The 21,189-nt window shown below is 44.3% G+C and overlaps 2 protein-coding genes across 2 annotated transcripts in view; one reads left to right on the forward strand and one right to left on the reverse strand.

Moving 5' to 3' along the window:
* Positions 1-21,189, reverse strand: part of itgbl1 (integrin, beta-like 1) — a 74,924-nt gene that overhangs the window by 49,258 nt on the left and 4,477 nt on the right. The gene's annotated exons all lie outside the window — the stretch shown is intronic.
* nalcn (sodium leak channel, non-selective) overlaps positions 1-21,189 on the forward strand; it is a 197,398-nt gene that overhangs the window by 34,709 nt on the left and 141,500 nt on the right. The gene's annotated exons all lie outside the window — the stretch shown is intronic.

A 21,189-nucleotide genomic window follows, 5' to 3' on the forward strand; every position in this document is an offset into this window, starting at 1 on the left:
CTTAGAGAGGGACAGATTGTGTGTGTGTGTGTGTGTCTAGGAGAGGGAGAGTGTGTGTGTGTGTGTGTCATCGAGAGAGAGAGATTGTGTGAGTGTGTGTGTGTGTTAGAGAGGGAGAGTGTGTGTGTGTGTGTGTGTGTGTGTGTGTGTGTCATCGAGAGAGAGAGATTGTGTGAGTGTGTGTGTGTGTGTGTGTGTCATCGAGAGAGAGAGATTGTGTCAGTGTGTGTGTGTGTGTGTTAGAGAGAGCGATTGTGTCAGTGTGTGTGATCCCAGTCCTCAGGAGGAGCATGGTCAGAAAGACCAATGGGCTTATTGTGGTACATTTCCCAGGCCAGCTCCACCAGAGGCCTTCTGCTCTCTGCCAGATGTTTTATAGAGCCTCTGCTTTCCTATTCAATTAATCCGCTCTGGTGTGGGCACTACATCATCCAGGCCACTGCAAATTAAGGGTGATTTTCATTTTTTTCACACTTTCCTGTTCTGGGCTGGTTAAATCAAAACAAAAAGGATCTTAAAAACTTTCCATGTGAAAGGGTTTATGGGGGCCCACTGCTGCAGTCAAGAAGTGAACCAGCGCTCGCATGACCGAAGTATCGCGAAAGGGACAGAGTAACGTCCTTAAATGCTTCTGACACCTCAAAACGCCAAAACTCGCGAGCAAATAGCTATTTAATCTGTAATGGAGGAGGTTGCGGCTGTCTTCCAAGTTCAGTCCTGTTCAGCCTGCCACGAGCTGCTTATGCAATATGACGATGATGAGCTGAGACAAACGGAATACATTTATATGCTCATTAGCATAAGTGCTACAAAATGGAACTATAAAGACCTGGAATGCCGCTGTCACGAAGTGCGATCCTGAGAAAAAAGAGTCAACAAAAGATCAAATATCCACACGCTCAAAATCTGCTCATAATATCTGTTTCTTATTGGGTTTATTTTGGTTCAAACTGTCTGAAGACCTTTTGCAGATATATCCACGTGAATATCAAACAGAAATGTAACCTTTCAGTGTGCAGATATCTTGTTTTTTTTTTGTTTTTTTTTGATGCAAGTGAGCATAATGGACTTATTTGAATACCACGCATCGGTATATCTGGCATATGAAAAATTCAGGCTTCATTTTATGCAGATAAAATGCAAACAGGAAGTGTGATTTTTTTTTTTTTTGGTTTTTTTGCGTAGACAAAGCATCGCTGTGCTTGTGGCACAGTCTGCTTGAGCTCGGAGCTTCATTAGTATTTATCCCACACGCCCCGGCGGCCCAGAGCCCACCCAGGGCAGCGCTTCAAATTCAGACGGAGATGTGAAATTGGACACGGTGTGAAACTTGTTCCGGAACGAAGGCGGCGGCACTGGCGGTAGGGGACGGCGGGGTGATGGCGTGCCGATGATGATGTCAGTTCCTGTACGCCACGCCGCGTCGCGAGCTCTCGGTTTAACGCCCAAGGTTATTCTGTGGAGGGTCTCAATTTGTCACGGCACTCCACAGGGCTAAATGTGGAACATCGGTCGAATCGACCCAGCGGTCCTGTTGTTTGTTTTTGTGTTTTTTTTTTTTTTTGGTCTTGTGTAGCCCAATGTGCAGTGCATTAAACAATCAAAACGGCGCCCCCTGGAGGAGGATCACAGAAGTGCGATCGAAGACGGAATACCCCTTTTGTTTTCTCCAGAGGAACAGCATAAGAAGCAGGGCTTTCTGAACTCATTGTGATGGGCGCAGTGCTGTAGCATCCAAAAACCCGCCCGGCGGTAATTAGTCTGTGATCGTAGCAACGTGTTTATTCACCGAGCATCCGGGCCGCTGACTCAGAAACAGTCTTATTTGCACCGAGAGGACGCGTTCTGCGCTACCTAAACAAGGCTGCATCGGACATGAATGCACCACCGTGTAATTCTGTGCTGCTAATTTCTGTTATTAGAGGTTTCAGACAGGGCCAACATGACCTTTTATATTGCTAGTCTTGTATTGACAATTAACGCTGTTTCCCTGACATTGTATGGGAGATTTCGTTTATTTTAGTTTTTTAATGACAACAACAGTTTTCATTGTGCAGATCTGAATGCAGTATACAAGCTTAATACCAACGCCACCACCCAGGATGTGTGTGTGTGTGTATATATATATATGTACATATTTATATTTTCAAGAAATTTTTTTTTTTTTTTAGAGATGCAGATTGCAAAAGCACATTCACTGATTGCTCCAGAGAGGAAACAAGCCTGCAATCAGTTGAGCTGTTCTTTCACACAGCAAGGGGATGCAAGAGAACTAATGCAGATTTGGAAAAGGGCAGATGATGACAATATAATCATAACGCCCACACACACACACGCACACCCACACACACACAAACACACTCACACATACACACACACTCACACACACACACACACACGCACACACACGCACACACACACGCACACCCACACACACAAACACACTCACACTCACACACACACTCACACGCACACACACACACCCACACACACACACACACACACACACACACACACCCACACACAAACACACACATACACACATACATACACACACACGCACACACACGTACGTAATGTTATGTGTCTTCTGTAAACTTCCATAACTTAGTAACAAAGACTGCAAGAAGGCATTACCATTATGCTCTTCAATATGACCAACATAGTAACAAGTTAATTCTCTGTAGAAGAAACAACATGTACTGCACAATGACAACAATTATGTGGAAATACAGTTTGAAGTGAATCTTATTAGCATATTTAACGGATGAGTTTAATTGAGAAAATCTTTTTGCGATTGAAAGACAGAGATGGAATGAGAAAAGAAAATAATTTCAGAATGCAGCTCATTTCGCTATGCTATCATTTGATATCTTCCGACGTGTTTTGTGTTTAAGACAAATTCCTTCACATTTTTGATGAGCCCACGCTAGTCTAAACTTGTTCCTGTTTTTGAGAGTTTAGACAAGGGGATGCCCAGAGACCAATTCACCTCCTAATCACCCCGCCTACTCGCTAATGCCTCCCTCAATAACGAAATTAAAGTACTGGCTTAAAAGCGAGTGCTGACCCAGCATGCATTGCGTTGTTTAATGGTCGTATGAGAGTAATTAAAGCATTGCACAGCTAACCACATTTAAATGTCATTTAACGTTTGTTTATTTATTTATTTATTTATTTATTTATTTTAAAAGACAGTTATGGTCGTCACAGTATTGTCTTGTTTGCAAACGTGTTGCAAAAGTGTTGTTTCACATGATGCTAATTTAATTGATTAAAGTGTACGGGTAACACTAAACTAAATTGTGATGGTGATTATTTGTAATGCAAATGTGGTGGTTCAATGTAGCTCACCGTGTCCAACTGTTGAGTGATATTCTTTTAAGTGGTGATGATTTATTAGTGATCGTAATTCTTTGTAAATTCTCATCGGTAAATTTCGATTCGTCGGAGCGGTCCAAAAGTTTGTCCCACACACCTGCAGCTTTTTAATGCTCCCTGTCGCCTCGATGCCTGCCCTCACTTGTGAGTGGCCCTTATGTACAGGACACTTATATTAAATTAATTGCGTGTAATACTAATGTCTCTAATGAGGCAATACTCTTTGGATATGCTCTATGCAAATATAAATGAGTCTCACAGCGTGGGGTTCAGAGGGGTGGTATTAGAGGCAAAGTCTTTTGTCGCCTACCGTCAGCTACTTAAGATGACACATAGAGGGGCACCTATGTGTGGGGGCGGGGGTGGGAGGGGGCTCCAGCTGTTGTCCTTTGACCAAGGCACTGGCCTCAGAGCTGGAGTTGGTCCCCAGGCGCTGCACTGTGGCTGCCCTCTGCTCCTAAGTAGCTAGGATGGGCCAAATTCAAAGGAAAAATGACCCCGCAGGGTCAATGAAGTATAACGAAATGGAAAACATGGCAATGAAGGTCCTGTCTAAGTTAACACTTTAAAATTTTTATCCATAAAGTCCAAACTGCTGGACAGTGATTGAGAGTGATTGGCCGAGAGGTATTGGTTGTGAGTGATTGGCCGAGAGCGACTAGTTGAGAGTGATTGGCCGAGAGTGTCGGCAACCCCATTGGTGCACTGTCACCTTGAGTATGCTTGTACTTCCTGGTTTCGTGGATTACTTAAATGCCTGAGGAATAAACTGCTCATGTCCCAGAACCAGCCAATCGGGGCTGCTTTAAATCTTAACCCTCCAGGCAGGGCTTGTTTGTGACTAAATTAACTGGCTCCCCATTGAGCCTGGTGCTGCTGAAATTAAACTTTGTGTGGTTTAACTCGATGTGATTACAGTGCAATTCCCAACACTGTCCCTAGCTGTGTGAATAAATACTCTGCCTATATCAGAGACGCCCATGACCACAGAGGCAGATCAGGCCTTGCTAACGCTGGGCCTTAGAGATTCTGAAGCTTGATTAAGGGGCTTTTTTATATCAAAGAGCCTTTCAGTGGAATAAACTGCCATTAAAAATTGTGCGTCTTAACTTTTAAATTAGATGGCATATGCTTTTACTGACAGAATGACCTATTTAACGTCTGTTTAAGTTTGTTGTAACTATATAAAATATAAAAATACATCTGTGCCTGATTTATTTTTTCCTGTAAATGTAGGTTATTCTGAGCATGCGACCTCATCTTGCCAGTAAGAGGATCACAGTGGAAAGAATGTTATGCTTTTTGTCTTATCCTCCATGTTTTTCATCATATGCACCCGTAATTCGTCTGTATGTTTTTATCTCACACGATAAAATATGCTGCAGATTGGCACTTGCATGTTCCCCCAGGACTGTTGTCCAAACTGATAACACGGTCAGCTGTCTCTTTTGTGTTTCCATAAAAGAGACGAGAGAAAAAACAACTGTTGCTTTTTGAGTGCGATGCTGAGAGTAAGCATCATCAAATTATGGCCCACTGCCACTGCAAACAGAACCAAACGATCTCCCCCCCCCCCCCCGCCCTCCCCTCCAAGATTTCTGTCTCAGTATTAATCCACGGAAATCCATTTACAGTCACTGGGCATCTGGCGCCTTTGCAGAATCTTAACGCCATCACACGCGTCCCTGGCGTCTGTGTCCAGAACGCAGCTTCTCCTCTCCGTGCCCGATATTTAAAAGAATCTGCCTCGCTGTTTATGTGCCTAGCAGATGTCTGAAATAACTTGCAGTAAGTCACAGAGCAGATTTCTTTCCACAGCTACAGCTCACACAGCCATGCGGGTTCCATAGTTTCCCTCGTATATAACTGACCTCAACATTAATCTTTCCAAGCCGTTCAAATGACAGATTCCATCAACACTCGTGTTATTTTTTATACAAAAACATTCGTTTCTTTCAGATACCATATATATATATATAGAATGGAACTAAAATGACACAGTGACCTTTCCTCCACAAATAAAGGTCAGTGTTTTTGGATTACTTATTCCACTTTCCACCAACATACCACCTTCCCTTACCTACCCATGGCCAGGTATCCCGTCAGGCTAATCAGTATTCATCCTCAGTGCCCCTTCGATTTTATCACATTTTACTGGCGTTTCACGGGGGCAAAATGGGGGAAATGTAAAACACTACCTGTGTGTCTGTTGACAAATGAAGCTGAATTTATGCATCGATACCATTGGCCAGGTCTCCACTTCCTCAATCATACCCTCTCATCTCATCCATCTTGTTAGCTTGATGTCCACTTCAAGGCCCATCCATCAGAGTATTATAATGTAATGTTTCCCGCTGTTGTATTTATTACTGAACGCCCTGGGTGCTTGTTACAGAAACCTTCAGATTTTTTCTTTCTTTTTCTCTCCATACAGCCAATGACTCTATGCAATGAACCCACAATGGAGTTTGTCTTTAGCTTTGCTGGAAAATGAAACAAACATATTTTCGTTTTATTTCTGAATATTTTTCCCCATTTCAGCTATCACCGAATAATACCGTGTCAGACGTATTACAAAGGAATATGATTAAAGGAGGTAATATGCTTTCATTGTAGTCCACAGATGCCAGGATTATGGAATGAAAATATGCTTTGCGTTTATGTCGGTGTCATGTATTTTACAATATATGTAAGTAAAGCAGTATTTAATTTCGCTAGTGTAAATGTCAGTCGACAGCGTACAGTGTGAAGTACCTTTTGTATACCTCTACCTTGCTAGAGAGGAACATTAATCTGCTTTCAGTCCATAGTGAATGTTCCGGAGTTACTGTGTACAGTAGGCAGAGGTGAGGAAATGACACGAATGACGGTGTGTCAGTATATTACAGGAGTACGCACATTGATTTAAACTGCAGAATAGCTGGGGGTTCAATGACCATGAAAGTTAATTCTGCATTAGCACTTCCAGTTCTGGGTTGAGTGTTAATGGATAGGCATGAATTTATTTTGGGGAATGGCACTTCCCAGTTACATTACATTACGTTTATTTGGCAGACGCTTTTATCCAAAGCGACGCACAAAAAGTTTCATTTCATGGTCATGGGCAACTACAAAACACAGGTTCAATAAGGTACGATACTCATTTCATACAGCTGTTTCTAGCCAAGAACACAGGTTCAGTTCACACAGTGAACACAGTGAATGTAACACTATTCTGACCTAACTTGTGCCAAGCCAAACTAGGGAGCAGAACAAGCTACAATATTAGGACAAATACAAATGACCAAAAGTGCTGGAATGGGGGTACATGTAACAGTAAAGTTCATGGGCATTTCCATTTTAGAAAGGTGGCCAACCTTTAATTAATTAAAGAAAGAAAAACAGCCACAGGTTAAAATTCTTTAAAAAATTTTTTTTTTTTTTTAAATCAACTGCAAACAGGTTGATCACAAAGTCTATAAAAAGAGTCGGTCTCGGATGAACAGCTGCTTAATATAACATTTGCGTATTCCGTTCTAATAACCCGCCTGTGTTAATGAACATTTTCCTCAAGGTGATATCTCAAAGCAATTTAAAATTTATTAACCTTCAAAATTGTTTATCATCGCTGATGCCTTTGGAATTGAGAATAGATGTTGTACTTTACTGGTTACGTAACAGGCAGCAATACGGCCACAGCAGCAGTCACTTTAAATCTACGTCAGTTCATCTTCAGAGAATATAATGTCTTTGGTGTAGAGATGAAATTAGTTGGAAATTTCTTATAAAATGAGCTCTGTGAAAATGTAAGATGGAGATGCGTTTTCTAATGTTACAATATAAAACATATTGGACATATCAATTTCACTATAGTGGGGACAGCAGTGATGTACGGCAAGTTGTAAATGTAAGAGAATGATGCCTGTAAACCCATTAATGATGGAGATCTAACATAAATTATCTTACTAAAGAAGAGTGAACAAGAGAGTGGTTGGCGGAGTGTGTCAGCAGCCGCATTGGTGCGATGTCACTTTGATTATGCTTGTACTTCCTGGTTCCATATGTTACTTAAAAGCCTGAGGAAGACTGCACATGTCCCAGAACCAGCCAATTGGGGCTGCTTTAAATCTTAACCCTCCTGTGCTCTTGTAGGCTGGCATTTCTTTCATATCTGGGTTTGGGAGCATGATGGGAAATAACCAGCAGGGAGGGAAACCTTTTACAACTGACGTCTACTCCAAACTTAATGTTCTCACTATACGATTATTTATATTTTTGCCAGGAATGTGCAGGATCTTACTTGATCTGAGTAATTGATTATTATTTAAAATACATAATTAAATAAAAAATAGGTTTTTAATGGTACACTCTGTATGTGTATAATGTTAATTTTGGAGACAACATGAAATGCTCCACCAACCGTCATCCTGTTGATAACACTTACACGAACGCAGTAAAATACTAATTACATGTTAATTTCATATAATTAGCATTGCCGGAGGTTTCCCTGTCAAATGCGTGGTGTTGCCTGAACACAAGGACAGGAGGAACGTTGCAAATAGAGTTCCCTAAATAAGCCATGAGATTTCCTGGTCTTTGTAAGACATGTTCATAAAGAGGAAATCACTCCATGTGTAATGGTGTAATGATGTCAGAACTCCACGTGTAATGGTATATTTGCTCTGGGTGTAACGGTATCTACAGTAAGTCTTCTAAATTAATCAAAATGTTTGGCAGGGCGTTGAGAATGTATGGCCTGTCCTGCAACAGAATTGAAAATAGCCAAACTCACAATAATCTACTTCTGGAAACTGTAGCAGATGGCTCTCTGTACAATGACGTGCATGCCTGATTTTAGGTAATTATTTAACTGAGTCCAAATGGGAGAATGGAGCTAATGAATTGATCTCATGGTATTGATCTCGATGAATCAATATTATTCTCCAATAGATCAGCTCACCGTGTGACTGATCACACAACAGCATGTCCCCAATTCGGGGTCCATGACCCCTCTTGGTTCTTTCCAATGTGTGGGGGTCAGGCCTTTGATACTCAAAGGACTGCATTTATCTGGATTTCCAAAGCTGAGCTACACAGAAGACTGGGCTCACCTATAGCTGGGCAGCCAGGCCCATGGAGCGTAATGGTTAGGGAACTGGGATCGCAAACTCCAGGATTGTGAGTCTGATTGTTAGTTCACAGGCAGCGCGGTGGGAGGGAGCTGGATTACCTAGAGGAAGCCCACGCAAACACAGGGAAAACACGCAAACGCTATTGCCTTGGAATAAGGCGGGTCTGAGCCCGGATCCTCTGTGCGTGGAGTTTGCGTGTTCTCCCTGTGCTTGTGTGGGTTTCCTCTGGGTGCTCCGGTTTCCTCCCACAGTCTAAAGACATGCAGCTCAGGGGACTACTGATGAAAATCAGGCTGTCTAACTCTTGGAATGTTGCATTTATGGAAATATTATTAATGTGCACTGTCCCTGGAAAATAAAGTAATAAATTCAAATACCCAGGTGGGAGCCTTCTGTTCTACCCTGTTTAACGTGCTCGTGTTCACGCGAACGCCCAGCCGTGTGAATGGGTTGCACGTTGAAGAATGTCAGTTGGGTGAGTTGCTCTAGATCACAGCAGCTGACAGTGTAAAAAAAGATAATCATGTTTCCCTACGCGGTGCATCTCAAAAGCCGTGCTGCGAATAGGCGTTTATGCCGGGGTACATATGATGTATGGGTGACAGGGGATCTTGACAAATTAATTGGGCGTCCTCAATCTTGTTGGGCGGGAAAGCGTGCGTCCCAGCCGCCGCGCGAATTTTGTCCGCGCGCATCCGAGGTTGTAATTTAAGTTGGCACGGCGATGCGCAGACAAACCTCTCAAGCGCCCATTAAGCGTGGAAAACAGGTCCAACAAGCGTGAATCACGCCTCACAGCTGCACGGAGTATAAATAGGCAATGAATCTCTCCCCCCCCAGATGAATCGATGATGAGATTCACAGCGGGTGGGTTATCCAGGATGCGTCTTTGAGCTGGGATTCAGCCGCACAGCAGAACACTTTTATTAATGAGTTCTGATTATTTGACGTATTAAAGTAAGTGCGCACTTAGCGTAAGCACAGTCTGATTTTCCTTTTGGTGCGCACCGTACACATCCGTACACATTTGAAAAGCTTACGGAGAGCTCGTGCTTTAATCAAGATCTGGGAAGATGCTCTACAGACCCTGGCAACTATATACGCTGTTACAAGAGATCGGATTTAAGGCTTTATTATTATGCGTTTGCTTGTGTTACTGCTGATTCAGCAGACAGACCGTGGAATACTGTCCCTTAATATACAGCTATGCCATTATGGCTGCTAAGCCTTTTTAGTTTTGTCTTCTTTACTGAAATTTGTGGATCTGGACCTGGAGATGCATTATTTTCCAAATTAAGTTTTTCCTTTGCAGTGCTGTAAGTACAGGCCTGCATTTTGAGTTAGTCATTTCAAGACGTCACGTACAGGAGCTCAGCCACTTGATTTATGAAGCTATTTTTAGTGTGAAATATCGTGCTTCCATTTGCAACTGATGTGATATTATACTTTTTCATTTCGTTTGTATTTTATATTACTACCAATATTTTAGAAAATTGTTTTCCAAACAGCGATTTATGCCGCATATACCTGCCTCCCTCTGTGTGTCTAGACGGACGAATTATGAAAAATGTATTTCTTTCGTGATTAATTTCTGGAGCGATCTTTGTCTTATTTTGTGGTGATATTTTTTCCTACTCCGACGTGTTATCCTTGGAATAGCCTGCATGTATCATAAAACGGGAGAAGGCTTCGGTGAGAAGTTACTCGCCTCCTTGTTATTGTCGGATTTACCGATCCCGGGGCGTGAAATGACTACCTGCCGGGGCCTCGTTCCGTCCAGGAGACTCAGGAGACACCTGTCTGGGGTAATAACTCTCCCCACTTCCGCGCGGACGGCAAGGAGGACGGGCTGAGTCTCCGCCCCAGCCACGGTCCGCTAATTACCGCGGGTGAAAGACTGCTCGGACGAGCGTCGGAGCGACAGCTCACGCACCAAACGGCTCGCGCCCCGAACGGCTCGGTAAATATATGGCCACGTCGAAGCTGCTGATCCGTCCAGACGCGTCATTTTGTCTCGTTGCCAGAAACTTTTAAGATCTGCTTTTTTTTTTTGCATGTGATATTCATTTGAATTTCTGGATGACCTTCTAATCATCATTTAAAATGTTATATCTTCAGTAGCTATAGATAATTCATAATGATATTGTCTGGGAAAAGGTCAGTAAGTGTCTGAAAATAGCAAGTGGTTATTGCAACTTGCAAGCACATTTCAAATTCATGGCACGTACAGTGCTGGTTAAAAAAAAAAAAACTTTTCTTGGGTTTTACTTTCTTTTTTGAACAACACTCAGTGCCTTTTAAGCACAGCTCAGTCCACACATTAATGCCTGAAGACTGAACTCAGCCACACCAGATGGAATCATACAAACAACACACGCCCATATTTAGCCGTTGGCACAGTTACACCGCTCTGATAGGTCAAAATGAAAATTGGCGGCGTTATCCTTGAATCTCTGAAGGAGGATCCACTATGGAGAACCCTTATTTTCAAAGTCAGTGTCTCAGACGAACCACAGAATTCATTTTGACATCTCGAAGGGGGGGGGGGGGTGTGGCGCTCATTGGCTTTTCCCTGGTCATTAGTCGCCACCTGGGCAGTGCCGGTCTGTGCCGCGCTCGGCCAGAATGGAGCCGCTTCAAGAGCGGTCAGAAACGGCATTCCAAACCGATCATGTAAAAGAGTCATCACTTCCTGTGACAGCGAGAGGATGATGTCACAGGCTCGCGACTGGTTATGTAATCCTCCTCCTCGAACGGGAAACACTGTCGCATTCAAAAAAAAAAAAAAGAGGAGTGGTTCTCCTTGTAAACGGTTTAAAGTTATTTTTGTTCTGGTTAGTTTACCCCTCAGGTGTTACGTCCCTCTGCTCCCCTTTGTTTTTTCGCTGTGTGCTAGCCTTGTGTTCTCTTCTGCTTTTCTGGGCCCTGATTGAGAATGCAGACAGAGTCCTTTCTCTTGGCTACACGCGGGTGCCATATCGCACCATGTTTGGCGGAGGTTGTGAGCGGGTCAGTGGGTCAAGCGCTTGTGTAGCCCAGGATATGAAGCATGTTCTCAGGCAGAATGCTAACGGGCGATCACTGTCTGTTTTGACGAATTGTGGTGATGGTGATTTAACAATAGAAACTGACCAACTAAGTAACCTATTATTGAACCAAATAAAAAAAAAAAACTTGTTTTAGGGAGTCTGTAATAAAGCATCCACTGCTAATTCACTCACAATTTTATGTATACATGTCATTCCATGCCTCAGAGACAATTTAGTTTTCTGTATTTGGATACCGTAAATAGTAACTTCAAAACGCAATTATTTATCTTTGGTACTTAACGCTGCTTTCGCTCCTGAGTGAGCAGAAAGGTATCCTGTGGCTAGCGGCTCCGTTAGCAGTTAGCGGTTAGCGGTTCCATGAGGACCGCGTCGCACTACGGAGCCTGAGTCCTGCAAGGTCTGCTAGCCCCCGATGCTAACAGTGCCGCAAGGCTCCCTGGGGAAGAGCAATCGACACACTTTATCCACATTTAAAAAATAAATAAAGACAGACATAACTGACAGCCTGCAGCTCAGGGCTCCAGCAGAGCCTCACTGTGGTAAACAGGGCCTTTTTTCTTCCGAAGGGTATTAGGGACATAAATTGCACAGATCTGCTTGTTGGCCGCTCGTCGCTGATATAATGCAGCCAAGATAATTTTGCAGCTCTCCCCTGACGCTGGGCGGGACGTGGATGGATGCCGGGGACAGTGTCTCGCTTGTCAGGCTCCTGCTAAACAGTCACAATCGCTGCCCACAGCGTCTGCTCCGACGGGGACCGGTCCTAACCAGCAGGGAGAACAGAGATGGTTCACTTTCTTTCTTGGGATCTCCCAGGGTGGGGGGGGAGCTTGGATACCCTGAAACTCCTAAAACTCAGCCCTCAAGGAGGACCCCCTAGTGTTTTGGGGGCCCCTCAAAGCTTGGGGCCCCGGGCAGTTGCTTGGCTTTGCCTTTGCTCCCAGGGGCAGCTCTTTCAAAGTTTGCCATCGTGGGGGCGCTGTTTTTTTTTGGGGGGGGGGGGGGGCGCTTCTCTGTGTTAATGCCTGTATCTGTCTTGGGGTTATCTCCCTCATCTGACGACGGCTGCGGTTTTAAAAGATGCTCGCAGGAGGGGAAAAATCGACATCGGCCTGTCGAGGCGCATCGGCCGCCGTTCCGCCATCCCCTCAATCCCGCGCCATCCCGCCATCCGCACATTAAAGGGCGCTGCTGTCAGGGCCTCTGGGCCCTGCTCTCCTCCGCCACCCTTCCTTCTCTCCTCCTCTTTCTCCCACCCTTCCTTCTCTCCTCCTCTTTACCCCACCCTTCCGTCTCTCCTCCTCTTTCTCCCACACTCACTGACCTCCGAGTGAACCCACACCCACCCCCCCCCCCCCCCAAGTTCGGGTCCGCTTTCTGAGGCAATCTGCATTATTTTCATCTCCAAACAGACTAAACCAGAGCTTGATCTCTCTCCCTCTCTCACTGTCTCACACACTCACACGCACCCACACACACACTCTCTCTCTCTCTATCTTTCTCTCTCTCCCTCTCGCTCACACACACGCACTCACACACACACACATTCACTCACTGACTCACACACTCTCGTCTCTCTCTCACTCACACGCACCCACACATACACTCTCTCTCTATCCTTCTCTCTCTCCCTCTTGCTCACACACACACACCCACACACACACACTCTCTCTCTCTCTATCTTTCTCTCCCTCTCGCTCACACACACGCACTCACACACACACACATTCACTCACTGACTCACACACTCTCGTCTCTCTCTCACTCACACGCACCCACACATACACTCTCTCTCTATCCTTCTCTCTCTCCCTCTTGCTCACACACACACACCCACACACACACACTCTCTCTCTCTCTATCTTTCTCTCTCTCCCTCTCGCCCCACACACACACACACATTCACTCACTGACTCACACACTCTTGTCTCTCTCTCACTCACACTCTCACACACACATACGCACCCACACACACACACTCTCTGTCTCTGTCTTTCTCTCTCTCCCTCTCTCACACACACACACCCACACACACGCTCTCTCTCTCTCTATCTTTCTCTCTCTCTCTCACTCTCTCACACACACACACACACACACACTCTCTCTCTCCCTCTTGCTCACACACACTCACACACACACACACTCTGCTCTCTATCTTTCTCACTCTCTCACACACACCCCCACACACACACTCTCTCTATCTTTCTCTCTCTCTCTCCCTCTCGCTCACACACAGACACACACACATACACATATTCACTCACTGACTCACACACTCTCTCGTCTCTCTCACTCACACACACACACAGCAGTATAGCAGGGACAGGTGAACATAAAGCAGGCTGTTTGATTGACAGATGAGGCACAATCCCAATTTCAGGGAAAAGTCTTCAAGATCAAGGACGTTTCACCCTCCTGTGCTTCCATAAAACACCTGATTTTATTTTTATTGGCCAATGTCTGTTTTCATTGTCAGCTACTGTATTAAAAAAGAAAAAAAAACTTTATTTGAGGTCACCGATATTTCAGGTTATTGAATGTTTCTGGCCTGGTTACTTTTTAATCAAGTGGTCTAGACAACCAGCCGATGTTCAGAAAAACGCGTACTGCAGGATGTCACTGTTTGCAGAAGCTTCCTTGTTCTCATTTTCAGTTTGTGTGAAGGGGATGTTGACTCAGTGGTGGTGGTGTCCTCCCACTGGATTGTGGGCAGTGGTTGTTCATTGAACACACCTGAAATTGAAAAATACAAGCACTGTGGCTTGTTGCCCAAACTGAAGAAAGTTTTGTCTTCAATATAGATCGAGTTCCTGCCCATAGGTTTGTTTGGACTTTGCCAGAACAAATTCTTCTAGACTGATCGATTAAGTGTTCGGTTTGGACCAGACATTTTTCTGATTGGCACTAGCCTTAAGAATTTTAATATGGACCATACTCACAAAAGCAGATAGGCTACGTGATTTCTTAGCAGTTTTTACAATCATATTGCGCATATTTTATGTGGTATTATAATACCACAACTGTTTGAGGTTGTTTTTTTTTAAAATGTTGCTTAAATTTATGCAAATGTTAACCTAAATGCAGTACACCATAAAACCTAAATGCAGTTTTATAAATTAATTAAAAACTTAAAGTAAAACAATGAAATGGGAAAGAATGGAAAGTCATAACTCAATAAGAGTTGAAAAACGTTTTACTTAGAAGTTAGACGAGTGAACACCTGCACAAACTATGTTGTCCAGCTCACATGTTCCAATGAAATTCTTTTGAATAAAGTGAAGTGAAAGTTCACTTTAGTTGAGGAAAGTGAACTTCTGGATGTTACAGCATCGATGTCAACATGTACTGCAGCACCCACAGGCAGCCATTTTAACAAAGGAAAAGGGGAAGACCCTTTTGTTTTTGTTTGGTGGTTTTCAGCATGGAAACTTAAGAGAATAAACGACAGCATTTGGGTTGCAAGTTTTATTCCAACTGTCATATGGGTTGACAGCAGCTGTGTTTCGTGGTCTTTTTTTAAAAAGAAAAAATAACAATTTCTGACTGCAAAATTCTCGAAGCCTCAAGCAGAAGAAGCATTTGAGGCATAATAACCAAGATGCCTGAACACTGTATTGCAGAAGTCAGAAAGCCACCTGCAGGAGCGTGGCTGTCCTGTCCCCATCCAGGGGAATATCATCTCCTGGCACATGTCAAACGGAAAACCCCTTCGCTCGGGTGCATTGCTGTTACATCTATAACTAATCTGCTCGAACGTAGCCTCACACGGGGCTGTGCAGGCCTGCGTTATCAAGCGCACTGAGTCTGACCCGCCCACTGCTGATTTATATCCTCCAGCCTTGAGCCAAGATACACAGCCATTCCTTCTGCCTTCACAGGGGCCCGCCGTGCACTGAACCGATCGGACACGTTCGCCACGGCAACACAGCCCTGCAAGCAACGTGCGATTAGAACGTTCTCAACCGAACGTTCTAATGCTGATGTAACACTCGCCGCTGGTGATTACTGGTGTTCTACAGTTCTAGAACACTGACTTTTCGGAGTAATATAAACGTTCCAGCACAGCCTACTCCTAAAAGGGTTAAGAGTATTCATGCGCTCCTGTGGGTCAGTTGACCTGCCGGGATTGACCAGGTGGATTGTGTGGATTCGCTAGCCCTGAGCAGCACTTTAGTGCTCAACACAGGGGAAAGAGCAGTGCGTCACACCCCCAAGCAAACTCTCAGCCAGTCCTGACTGGGGGAGGGGGAGGTGGGGGGGACGAAGAAATCTGGAAATCGGGAGCCAGGGATTTCATATGGCTCATTTAGAAACCGAGCAATCCTGCAGGGAGAAGGCTGTGGGATAGGGGTGGGGGGATGGGGGGTGGGGTGGGGGGGTGCTGCCACGTTCAGCTTCCTCACTCTCCATGAAAAAGGGGAAGGTCCAGCTCAGAGCAGAAATGCATTGTGGGAGGGGGCGGGGGGGGGGGGGGGAGAATGACAACTGCTCTGATTACAGACCAATCACAACAAACAACACAGGCATCAGGGGAGGGGAGTCATCATCCTTGTAAACGTTGCATGTTTTCTTGTTTTGAAATTGAAATGTGGCAGGTTTGGTTATTTATTTATTTGTTTTACTGTTTTTTAAAAAAAGCTTTCATCCTCCCTTGCTTACATAAATTTGTTAACCAGACTAGAAACACACACACACGTAGCTGTCAGTCACTCTATACTGTGGTAGAGTTTATCCTGTACGACAGTGGGTGAGTCCTGCAATGACAAGTGAGCAGCCGGTGAAACTGGTCACTGCTCAGACGGTCCATGCTCACCCCACGCTTCATGCAAGACTAGCTTTCTTAATAAATAAAAAATAAAAACTGTCTTTATGTACAATACGGGCATTTCAAATGGGAGAGGTAGCCTACAGTAAAATCTCGTTTAGACCGAAAGGTCATGCTGTCATGGAGCTACGTTACTGAACTGGGAGAATTGTGTCATTTAGTGAAGGCCACTGCTGTCTGACAGTGAGATGTTCTGGCTGATAACCTACCGACAAAACTCGTAACTTTTTATTTTCTGATTCGGTAATATTGTACGGACGTCATTGGTTCCCTAAGGGTGCTGCTCCTCCTGTTTCCTCAAGGACTGAGCAGATTATTTTCATTTACCTTGGAAAGAAGCGTTTTAAGAGTCAGTAAGCTACTGTCACAACGTGAGCACCGCAGAATGACTGCCTGCCTGGCACATTCAACCAAACTGCCAGGTGTAGTAGTGACCACAGCTGACAGCGCTGTGATGATTAGTTTAATGGCATGTCTGTTCACACAGGACTATTACTACCAAAGGGCCTCGGTCACCTGCTTCCCCCCCACCCCACCCCCCCAAGTCTGGGAAATTTACTTTGCAGCCATTTAAAAGTTACCGACACGGCAGATTCTGACAGGATTAAAATCACATGAGTAACAGGTAGGCTAATAGTTCCAATTACTGGACATCCTTGAGGAAAACTAATCCCGTCAGAATAGGGCTTGAGACTAGCTAGCTAGCTAGCAAGGTTGAGTTAGAATCTACTGGATGTTGTTTGTCAGTTGGCCTGAAAGCTACTTTTGCCAGCGACAGTAATGGAGAATGAATCAGGAAACTCACTTCTCACTGAGAACAGGGACAGCTTTTCTGCTTTGCACGGCATAAAGCCCAACACTACTGCAACCCTGAGAGGAGGGCCTGGTTTTTATCACTCTTGGACAATTTGGACTGTTTTGTTTTGATCAGCTCTAAAGTTTCCATGGGTTTTTCAGTGTTATGACAATTGGCAAATTGAGTTTTTTTTTTTCTTCTAAAACCTTTCTTCTTAAGAGGAACATTTTATCATACATACTTCAAATGGCAATGACCACCGCTGCGTAGTTATCTGTTAGTTGCAGACCTTATGAAAATTAATGAGATATTTGTGGGTTCATAACCTTTGTTTTGTACTAATGTTTTGTTTCTGATTGTCTGTCATGAAAAATATGCATAATTTTGATTTAGTTTGAAGCACTGAACATGTGCAGCATTAAGTATTTCCAAATACAAAATATAGCAAGATCATAAACCACCCCCACACCAGACGCCATTCCTTGCCTCGTAAATGGAAATGAGTATATTTTATATATGATTAAGTATATATAGGCTGAAATCATGCACCTACAAGGCCTACTGCAAGTAGGAAGCTGTGATCAGTCATGCTTCAGTTAATGCAATTAATACTTCAAAAGCAATAAGGAGACACTCTCCTTTAAAAAAAATCTTTTTTTAAACAGTCACAAATTTTGCCATCTGGATCAGCAGGTAGACTCAGGGTGTTCTTTTTTTCTTGATAGGTATTAACTAGCCTTGATTACGCCCTGCTCCAGGTGTGTGTCCCCAGTCACAGCTGTTCAGTCACGGTGAGAGAAACCCCATTAGCAGCAAGCTTTTGGGGTCTGGAAGTGTTGATGAGTTCTTCGCTTCTAAGCTCTCAGAACCCGCAAATAAGTCCTATTCCTCCTCTTGTGTGTCTCCATTAGTGCTTCTCCACATCTCCTAAGATTGACACCTCCTTTCGTAAAACTGTATCTGGTTAAGCCTGTCATTTTCAAGGTCAATGAAAAAGAAGGCCGAAGGATATGACAGTACTATTCACAGATCTTTTATTTGGAGGTGTAACCAAAGCACCCCCCCCTCCCCGCCGCCCACACACACACAAATTGCCCCATTACATGCTGCTGTTTAGCAGAGCTATTTATAAAGATTACAGATTTAAATCCCTCATTTTTGGCGGGCAGAAGTTTCAGGGAATACAAATTCTTTTCAGAGAACAGCCATGGGTGGACTGACTCCAGCTAACTCCAGCCGCTAAAATGAAACTGATGGCTATGGAACCTACGGCTACCGTTAGCAAAACCTGCTCTAATTTCCATTTTAAAAAGCTATTTTGAACTTGTCACAAACCCTCACCAATACAACATGCTGTGAGCCATGTGCATTTGAGCATATGCTGTACAAGGCGTTTTCTGCTTTGTGTATACTGACTGTCTCTGGATTTTGCTCACAAATATGGATTTTATTTTCTTGTTGTCATTAGCTGCTCAGTGTTCATACTTGGTTCATGTGATAAACAACTGGCGAGGTTGCAGTTTGCTTGTTCACGGGGCAAAGTGTAATTCAAAACAGAGTGTTGCTTTGAAAGAAACAAAAGCACCAGTCACTGGAGGCTGCCAATCAATTACATCACTGTAGATTTTCATTACGGCTCAGAATTTTTTTTTTAATGTATAAAAGCCTGTGCCCCATTGGCTAAATGGCAGGATTTCAGTGGGTGGAGTTAGTTACGTAACCAGACCACTATGCCCAGTGAAATCCTTCCTACATGTAATATGTAAATGATGCTCTTGCCACTGTTTTATGTGGGCAAGGCAAGCTGAGTAGAAAATGTCTAAGCATTGCCCCCTTCCCTGGATGTGGTGAAAGCAATGAGCATTTTACTTTTCCAAAAATGAAGAGACTCTCAAGAAATGGGGTTTATTTCTGGAGCCCACAGGCACTGCAATATTACAACAGCCCTTACAGTTAGTATTTTCAGCACCAATTTTCTCCCGGAACTTGTCGCAGGACAGACGTGTGGTGGGTCAGTAAGTAGGCCTATCGTTAGCTAGTGATAACAAATTTCAAGCTTACACGTGAGGAATCAAAGCCTTTCTTTATTCTGGTGTAATGCATGGAATTTCTGACTGCTGTAAAGTCTAATGCTGGTGTGCTGTAGCTCAGTGTTACAATGTTATTGCACATTGGATGATCTTCAGATTTAATTATACGATGACAAAGCCTAATTTATGTTGCTTTTTGTTTTGTCTGGCAGTGTAATGTTTCTGCATGGGACTATCAACAGGCTCTGCTCTTGCAATGAGAAGTGGTTTACATACGACGTATCTCATGGATACGAATGTTAATGAGCTCAGGATGCACGCCCACCCAGGTCACGGTAATCTAATAGTGTTTAATGGTTATAACTGGGTTAAAAACTTGAAAGACGTATTAAGAAGACAATCAGTTGTCTCTCCCGGGGACTATAACCTCAATTTGAATCCTGTTTCCTGGACCTTCAATGGCCAGAATGATGTAACCAACATTAATCAGTGACCTCATAATCCAATGTGTGTGATGTATGTGTACGGTCAGACTGACTAACTAGCAGGCAAGACGCTGATCATCAGATCAGCTCCTGGAGCACCAGTCCATCACTGGACAAACAAACATGCATGAGAACTGACCCACTTAAGCACAGGCAAGCACATACTTTGCGGGAAGTGGGAAGAACCCCTATATAGCCATAATACATGCAGAGACCACGTGGACAGAACCAGAGTCAGAGCCAGATCCAGAACCTAGGTTATTACTGCAATGCTACCCACAGTACCGCCATTCAGGCTAGCGCCTGTTGTGTCATTCCCAATTCTAGGCCAGCATGATGTGTTTCATGAGATTAGAATCATTCTCCATTTTATCAATGCATTAAAATTTACTTCATGCAAATGTGTTCATGTGTGGTAGGATTCCACTAAAGTCCTATTACATAACTGAGTTGGATGCCGACTTTTTTTTTTTTGGAAGCATTCCAATTTTTTTCCTTTTGTCAGCGTTTGGTTGAGAGGCTGGTTGGTCTCCCCCCTCCACCCCCACCCCCCACCCGCCTGCACGTTATAGAAGTCTTGTGAGTCACAGCTGTTGGGGCTAACAATGTCAATTGCACGAGGTCTCTGGGGAAACAGACAGTGCGTTTGATTTCTCATGGAAATGTGCATTCATGCTCTTAGAAACGTAAAGCTCCCATCGCTCTCCTAAACGCCAGGTTGCCGTCTTCAGTTCAAAGCTCAGGCTTCAGATCGAGTGCTGCTGGGAATCTGCCATGTTTTTAAAATGAGGAGCCCTGGAGGTGAATGCTCCTGTGACTCTGGTTTTGCGTCTCAAAGGTAACAAAAAAAAAACCCAGCAGTCTTATCTGCAAAAAAGCAAATCAAAAAGCTTTGCTCTTCGAAACAGCATTTGAGTTCCCTGGAACAGAATCAATACAAGCAGGTTTCTGCAACTAATGATGGAGGGTCTGTTAGGGGGGGAAAAAAAGAAGAAAAAAAAGAGCCAGACTTGGGTCATGTGACTCCCGGATATATTCTTTCCATCGCACACCTGGAAAACGGATCCCTGTATTAATGCACCCCAAAAGGCTGGGGTGAAGGACGGTATGTTTTGCAGAGAGAGGGAGGGGAGGAGGAGAGAGAGAGGGAGGGAGGGAGAGGGGGAGGGATGGATGGATGGAGAGAGGGAGGGATGGAGGGATGGATGGAGGGAGGGAGGGACGGAGGGATGGAGATGGATGGAATGGATGTGATGAGGGATGGAGGGAGGGATGGGCCGAAGGGAAGAATGGATGTATGGATGGAGGGAGGGAGAGAGAGCGGGATGTATGAATGGATGGAGGGAGGGAGAGAGAGTGGGATGTATGGAGGGATGGATGTATGGAGGGAGGGAGAGAGAGCGGGATGGATGTATGGATGGAGGGAGGGAGAGAGAGTGGGATGGATGGATGGGAGGGAGAGGAGGAGAGGAGGGAGAGATGGATGGATGGAGGGAGGGATGTATGAGGAG

Source organism: Anguilla rostrata, chromosome 15 (assembly GCF_018555375.3).
Source record: "Anguilla rostrata isolate EN2019 chromosome 15, ASM1855537v3, whole genome shotgun sequence".
NCBI lineage: Eukaryota > Metazoa > Chordata > Actinopteri > Anguilliformes > Anguillidae > Anguilla > Anguilla rostrata.